General features: G+C 39.6%; 1 long non-coding RNA gene across 1 annotated transcript; it reads left to right on the forward strand.

The window, feature by feature from the left end:
• The first annotated feature begins 4,469 nt into the window (after positions 1 to 4,469).
• Positions 4,470 to 7,747, forward strand: LOC138167236 (uncharacterized). The gene is made up of 3 exons (XR_011169834.1): positions 4,470 to 4,594; positions 5,677 to 5,790; positions 7,514 to 7,747. It is a non-coding gene; the product is annotated as an uncharacterized lncRNA (long non-coding RNA).
• Positions 7,748 to 8,199: the final 452 nt, after the last annotated feature.

Here is an 8,199-nt window from a genome sequence, read left to right on the forward strand (position 1 = left end):
GCTGCAGCTTCATAAAAGAAGCATCATGCTGGTTTGTTCTAAGGGAACGGATGGTGGTGGGGAGCAGGAGCAGAAGGAGGAGGAGGAAGAAGAGTATGGAGGTGATGGTGAGGAAGAGGAGGAGAAAAAGGAGGAGGAAGAGGAGCAAAGTCTCTGCCTTTAAAGGAGAATTCTTAACCTTTTTTTGTGTAATTGATCCCCTTGGCATTCTGCTAAAGTCTATGGACCCCTTCTTAGAATAATGTTGCATAAAATAAAATACAGAGAAATAGGAAAGAAACCAATTATATTAAAATGCAAATTGAAATATGAAAAAATGTTTGTGGAGTCCAAGTTAAGATAGATAAAAGTGCATCACTCTACATAAAATGGAAAGTACTGTAGGTAATGCATTTTCTTTATAGGTAATTTCTATTGAGATTACTCTGTTTCATGTCATAAGCTCAGCAATGTTGAGAAACATTGCTCAAATTTCATCTATTGCAAGACTAAGTTAGTTAAGAATAAGAGAATACCAAGAAAAGCTAATATACCTCAGTAAGAGGCAATTGTGTGAAATCTGACAAGTGGAAAAAATAATTTAAGTTAGTTCATACATGGAAGACTCTTCAGTGTGTTCAGTAACTGAAATTGATCAAATGAGGACTGATTTATTAAAATATTCAGGTTACACAGTTATATCACAATAGTGCCATTCCACACAATGAATTTTTGCATTAAAATAAATAGAGCTTTCAGTCCCTCTGACTAGGGAGTTGAATTTTATTGAATAATAAAATTTTAGAGCTAGAAAGGATATTTGAGATCATCTAGTCCATCAGTTAGTTTATATATATGTATATATATATATAAATACACATGCATCTATATTATTTTTTCAACATTCACTTTCATAAGATTTTGAATTCCAAATTTTTCTCCCTCACTTTCCCCCCTCCCCAAGATGACAAGTAATACAATATAGTCTATACATGCACCATCTTATTAAACATATTTCCGCATTAGTCATGTTGTGAAAGAAGAATCAGAACAAAAGGGAAAAACCATGAGGAAGAAAAAAATTAAAAAAAACCAAGAAAAAAAGGAGAAAATAATATGTTTTGATCCATCAATTATTTTTTGTACAGATGAAGAAACTGAGGCCTAGAGAGGCTAAATAACCTTCCCAAATTCACATAGTAATTAATACAGTAGTTTAAAGCAGAAGAGTATAGACATTATCAAGTCTGAAAGTATTCTAAGACATAGGCAGAACTATTTTTTTTTTACAATTATTACTTTTTAACATTACTAAAATACTGACATGGCTCTATTTTGGCCTGTATTTCCAGATCTTCTGCACACATGTAATTTTAACTCTTCCATTACAGTTGGAGCCCACATGGGATGAGTAATACTGGATCTGGAATCAGCAGACCTGGGTTCAACCCTTGGCTCTGCTGCTTATTACTGGGTGATATGAATCACAGCCTTTCTGGGTTTCCGTTTTTGCATATTTAAAGGAGGGCTTAGACTTGATCCAGAAGCTTCCTTTCAGTTCTAAATCTTATCATTTATTCATGACTATGCCTGGCTAAAGTAAGAGGCAGCGTGATGGAGAGATAGAGACCTGGCCTTAGAGTCAGGAAGACCTGGGCTGTTTCCTACCTGCTCCCAGTATTGGCTATGGGTAGTTATTGTTCTTAAAGAGGATCAATCTTGTGATGTCCTCTGAGAATGAAGGACCAACAACGACTGGTGTGGGACCCTGTTAGATCTCACTTATCTCAAGGCACCCCCCTAAAATTCTCAAGTTGCCAAGCTGATGTGGCTTTGCGTTGAGAAAGGATATTTTCATACTAGGTCTAGTTCCTCCACTCCCCAAAACAAAACAAAACCTCATATTTTATTATTTGGTGAAATGTTTCCCCCAAGGCATAGGAATGATATGGATGGCCTGCCATTAACTAGTGATACAACCAGTGAATCTTCTTTTCTTCATCTCTTATATGCAGAAACCAAGTTCTTTGAATTCTCCTTTTTTATAAAAAAAAAAATTTTAATGCCACTTTTTTTGGAGGGGGTAAGGCAAGGTAATAGGGATTAAGTGACTTGACCAAGGTCACACAGCTAGTGAGTGTGTCAAGTGTCTGAGGTCCTATTTGAACTCAGGTCCTCCTGACTCCAGGGCTGGTGCTCTATTCACTGCACCACCTAGCTGCCTTTGGATTCCCCTTCTTGAAGGTTTGTCCTACACCTTTCAGTGTCCCTATCCCTCTCCTGATCTGGGCATACATTACCTCATACCTAAATTATTTCAGTTGTCTCTGAAGTGGTCTCTACCTCCAGTTCATTCAATTCACCACTACCACCACCAGGATGTATTTTCCTAAAATACCATCTTCATCGCATCCCTTACCTTAAGCAGCTTCCCTTGCCTTTAGCTTCAAGTTCAAACTCCTCATCCTAATATTCAATTTCCTATGGAATTTAACCCTACCCACACTTGGCCACCTTAGCTCCTTAGCTCTCCCACATGAACTCTTCCTGATTCAGGCAAGCTGGTCTCATCATCATGAATACAGACTTTGTACAGACTTCTGTCTCTTGTGCCTTTGCTCTGTTTATCTTCCATTGCTGGAATGCCCTTCCTACCCCCACTCAGTACAAATCCCACTCCTCTTTCAAGGACCAGGTTAAGTCTTACCACCTCAGGTGCAGCATTCTCTTACTATGTACTGAATTCCACATTAATCTCTCTCTATGCTTACTGTTCCTTCCACTCACTAGCATGGATAGATACTGTTCTATGTCGCTTGTTTCATATACATAAGTATTCTCTCCCCAGGACCTCCTTGAAGTCAGAAACTAGCCCTTATGTTTCTCCCCTCCTTCCTCTTACTGCACAACAGAACCCATTTGACTCTAAATAAACACTTGCTGAGCTTAATTGAATGGAAATGAATTGAATGAATGCTTGTCCATTATACATCTAATTGTTCAACTATAGCCTTACTGACGTCAATAACTACATTAATTTTGATGAGCTTTTGTTACTATGGAATTTAGAAGGGCTCATGGGAGACACTGTAGGGAAAGAAAGGCCTCTGAAATGAGGGATCTTAAATCAAAACAGTCGAGCACATTCTGCTTTAGTAGGAAAGTTTTCTGGCCTTTCTAAAATCAGCCTAAACAATTCCGAAGTAGAGGGGACAAGAGGGGTTGATATCCTTCCCATTCTTTCCCCCTTCTTTTTCTCCTCTGTTATGCCCCTTAAAATTCTCAAGCTAGGTACAATTTTTGAGGTATTCGTAGCTCTCCTCATTCAGAGGAAGACAACACAATGGTTCTAGTTTCAAAGGAAGAAGACTGGGGCTCTTTTATCCCCTTCGTCCAAGGGCTTTACCAATGCCTCTAGGCAGACTGTAATCCATTTACAAATATGTCCACTTTTCAGTTGACTTCTGGAGGCTATGCAAAAGGCCAAAGGCAAACGATAATCATGAGAAGCTATGACTTACCATAGAGGGTCAAATGCATGTTTCTTCTAACCCTGTCTGTCTCTGTCACCCCAAGAAACCTTTTGTGATTACACAGGGTTGTTCTGTTCTACATGGAATCGATTCCAAAGGCTAGCCGTGTTTCTCCTGCAACATTCTGATTTCTCCTAATGATCCACAAGGGTCTGTCATTTCTGAATGAAAAGGATCTAAATCTTATTTAAATTCAAAATTCAATTCAACAAATATTAAGTGCTTACTATGTGCAAGAAACAGGTGATAAAAAGATAAAAAAAGATGCTGTCTTATCATCAAGATATTTCAGTTCAATATAATGAGCACTAATTAAATATTTTAGAAACTTGTGCCAGAGATACAATACAAAATCTCAACAATCCCTGCCCTCAAGGAGCTTATTTGGGGGAGGAAGGATAATGTGTACACAGATAAGTAAATAGAAAAATAATTTCTAGGGGGGGAAAACACTGTAATTGGGAGGATTAGTAAAGGTCACATTTAGGAGTTGGCAAATAAGCTGAGCTTTGAAAAGGGTCAGGGACTACAAGAATTGAAAGGGAGGCAGGAGAACATCTCAGTTATTTGGAATAGTTTCTGCAAAGGTAGGAAAAGAAGAGCAAATAGGTGTTGAGCATGATTCCACTCTTGCCTCTTCCAACTGATCCGTGAGCAGGAATTTCAGCCTAGGGTAAAATCCATGTTGAATGTTTCCCCATTCTCCCCCGTCCCCTGCCCCCCAACAGATATTTCTCCATTCTTCCCCGTCCCCTGCTCCCCACCCCCCTCCACCGGATATTCCCCATCCCTTACCCCCTGGCCCCACCGGATTTTCCCTATCTTCACCCATTCTAGGTTCACTGCCCCTCAGCCTGGGGTAAACTTCGTGGGCGTGGGAAATTCAAATATACGCTGTCAAATCACTGATTGTAGTCTTGGCTTACTTAACCTGACTATTGGAATCGCTTTAAAAACCAGCGCATTGTCTGTGCCAACTCACTGTCTGATCTGGGTATGTGACGCGGTAATAAAGTCCACTTCCAAATTTTACTCTCGGGGATCGGGGATCTTTTGTCTCGCTCCTTTCGGCTCAACAATAGGTAAGGCAGACTGGATTATAGTGTGCATGAGAAAGATCAATACGAAATCAAGCTACAAAGATAGGTTAGAGTTAGACTGTGAAAGACTTTCAATGCCAAACAGAAGAACTTTCTATTTTATTCTGGAGACAATCTGGAGTCCCTGAAAATTTTTGAGCAGGAGAGTGACATGAATATTTAGGAATATTAATTTGATGTCTATTGATAGATTAATTAGAGAAGACTGAGACAGAAGACACAGACACCAATTCAGAGGCTACTACAATTGTCTATTGTGTGCAGGGGTGGGGAACCTGGGGTCTTCAGGCCGCATGTGGGCCTCTAGGTCCTCAAGTGTGGCCCTTTGACTGAATCCAAACTTCACAGAACAAATCTGGATTTGTTTGGATTCAGTCAAAGGACAACACTTGAGGATCACATGTGACCTTGAGCTTGAAGTTTCCTTACCAGGGGAAAGGGGGTGAGGATTTCAACTGCAATGCTCTATGAATGGAGAGAAGGGAACAGATGTGAGAGATGTTGCAGAGATAGAGACTTTACAACTGATTGGATTGGGGAGGGGAGTGTGATGAATGAGAAGGAAGAATCAAAGATGGTTCTGAGGTGGTGATCCTGGATGTCTGGGAGTGGTGGTATCATTTTTTTTTTCACATAGGGAAATTAAGGGGAAGAACCAAAGGGGGAGGACATTTAATTCCATTGTAAATATGCAGATGTGAGAGTCATCTTCATGGAAATGATAATGGAACTTTTGGGAAATATTAGATTACCAAGAATGAGAGTACCAAGAAAGGCAGATAGGAAGGCAACCAGGAGACAGCAGTGTCATGGAGCATGTCAAGGAGGGAGAGTCTTCATGAATAATGGCATCAACAGTGTCAAATGCTGCAGAGATATCAAGAAGGATGTGAGGATTTAAGAAAAGGTCACTGAATTTACAGTTAAGAGGTTGTTGATGATTTGGAGGAAACAATTTTAACAAAGTGGTGGAGCTGGAAACCAAATTGCGAGGGGGTGAGACATTAGTGAGAATGAAAAAAGCGGAAGTAATGACTGTCCTTTTGTTTGGTTTTTCCTACAAGATTTGCTGTAAAAATGAGGTGAGATGTGGAACTATAGCTTGAAGGGATGGGAGTGGCAACTGAAGAGTCACATTTGACTGTGCTTTCATCTTGCTCCATCTATTGGGATGACAGGTACCACCATTTTATTGTCTACTCTGCAGTACGATGCTGCTGTTCTTTGTTGTAAATTGATCTTGTTCAGACTTCCAAGGGGGACTTTTCCCCTCCACAAGTTTCTTGATGTTGTAGATTTTGATTCTCTCTGCTCTCAATCTTCATTTTTTTTCTGGGTTGAAGTACCCTGAATGTTTTGATCTGCTTCACATGGTAACGTCTTTACCCCTTTTACCATTATAGTCAAACTTCACTGGACCTTTTCCAATTCCATCATGTCCTTCTTTAGTGACTAACCAGAAGTACACATGGTGTTGGGGGTACAGATGCAGTAAGGTTTTGTACTAGGTGGACACAATATTTTCTCTTTGATTTCTAATACAATCTTTGATGATGCCTAGCATCTTGTTACCATTTTTAGCTGTAGCAATAAACTGATCCAGTATTTTCAGGACAACATGTGTAATAACTAATGAAAATGAATGACTACTTTCCTGAGTCATAACTGGTTGCTCTCTCTCTGTCTCTCTCTCTCTCTCTGTCTCTCTGTCTCTCTCTGTCTCTCTCTCTCTCTCCCTCTCCCTCTCCCTTCCTCCATCCCATGCACAGAGGGATATATGTATCTATAGTCTTTATATATGCATATAAATATGCACCCACACAGAGCAGCTAGGTGGCACATGGATGGACTTTTGGTCTGGAGTCAGGAAGACTCATCTTCCCAAGTTCAAATCTAGCTTCAAACATTTACTAGCTGTGTGACCCTGGGCAAGTCACTTAACACTATTTGCCTCAGTTTCCTCATCTGTAAAATAAGCTGGAGGAGGAAATGGCAAACCACTTTATTATGTTTGCCAAGAAAATCCCTAATGGGGTCACAGAGAGTCAGACATGACTGAACAACACATATATGTGTATGCATACACACATACATATAATACATATATACATACTATATATGTGTATATGTCTATACACACATATCTTTATCTATATATCTGCACACATATGATTTAGATTACTTCCCCCTAAATGTATTGTTCTTTTGTCCACATCTGCTGCACTGCCTCATTGGATCCTCCAGCACTTAGGAGTTTATCCCCCTTGCCTTGACACTTCATTAAGAATAGCTTAGTGTCATCTACATACTTGGAGAGTTCATTCACTCAGCAAATATTTATGCCGAGCCTACTATTTCACCATGCATTTTTCCTTCCAGACCATTTATAAAAATGCTAAGTAAGACCTGTTCTAGTACTGATCTCTGCAGTACCTCACTATTTATATGTACTTCTCCATCTAGAGAAGTGCCTATTTATCTTTATTCTTTGTTTCCTATTTCTGAACCAGTGTCTTATCCATTAAGAAAAAGTTATTTTCAATCTTATGGTGACTAAATTCAACAAACACAAACACATATACATACATGCATGGATACATACATACATACACATGTAACCTTTAGTGTGAGCCATCAATGCAAACTTTAATGAAATTTAAAAATTCTCAACAAGTTATATCCCCTTGGTCTCTACTGTTTATGTGTTAATGTACCCCATGGGAAAGTCCCAGTTCAAGGAAGTTGGAGCTGATGATGGTGGTAATAAATAAAATACCAACCCACAGAACATACTGTTTTCATACTGAAAAGTGAACTATTTCTTCTGTAAACTTTTTCTGGCTGCAAGGGAAATGACTGACTTGGAGAATGCATTTTAATGGATTGCATCTTTTACTTTAGAATTCTGATCAATGCATGACAAATCACGAGTCAGGATACCAGATGATGGAACCTGCTACCTGCCTCCTGACAGAGAAGGAGAATGCCAAATGTATAGAATGAGACGTGCATTTTTGGCCATGGTCAATGCAGGAATTTGTTTCATCTGACTATGAGAGCTTTACATTTTTGTTTTTTTTATTGTTCAGTTGGGCAAGACAGTGAGAGGGAGAGAAAGTAAATTGGGAAAAACAATAAAATTAAGTAAAAAAGAAACGTCTTTTGGAGCTGGCTTATTGTTAAGAAAACAAGGCTCCGTCTCCTTCCTAAAATCATGTTTCTACATACACTGGTCAAGCAGAGAAAATAGAGCTAGTATAGCCTCGCTCTTATCTCTATGCCCTCTTTGGAGTTGTGACCTTCATGGAACTGCAGAGCTAGAATAATACTTGTGTAAAGTTTTTCCTCATGTTCCCCTTCCACCTCTGTTACTGACTCCCTTTTGGGAAGGGGCCCCGGCTGGCCACCTTCACTCCTCTCTGACTCTCAAAACTTTGCTGCCATGCCCCCAAGTGAGGACATTCCTCAGGGTCACCATCTCCCTACTTTTCAATTCTCTTATATCTTTTGTCTTCTTCCCATTAGAGTGTAAGCAACTTAAGGGCAGGTTTCTTCCTTCCTTCCTTCCTTCCTTCCTTCCTTCCTTC

Source organism: Petaurus breviceps, unplaced genomic scaffold (assembly GCF_028583685.1).
Source record: "Petaurus breviceps papuanus isolate PSGF00001 unplaced genomic scaffold, PetGlider_PUasm1.0 229, whole genome shotgun sequence".
NCBI lineage: Eukaryota > Metazoa > Chordata > Mammalia > Diprotodontia > Petauridae > Petaurus > Petaurus breviceps.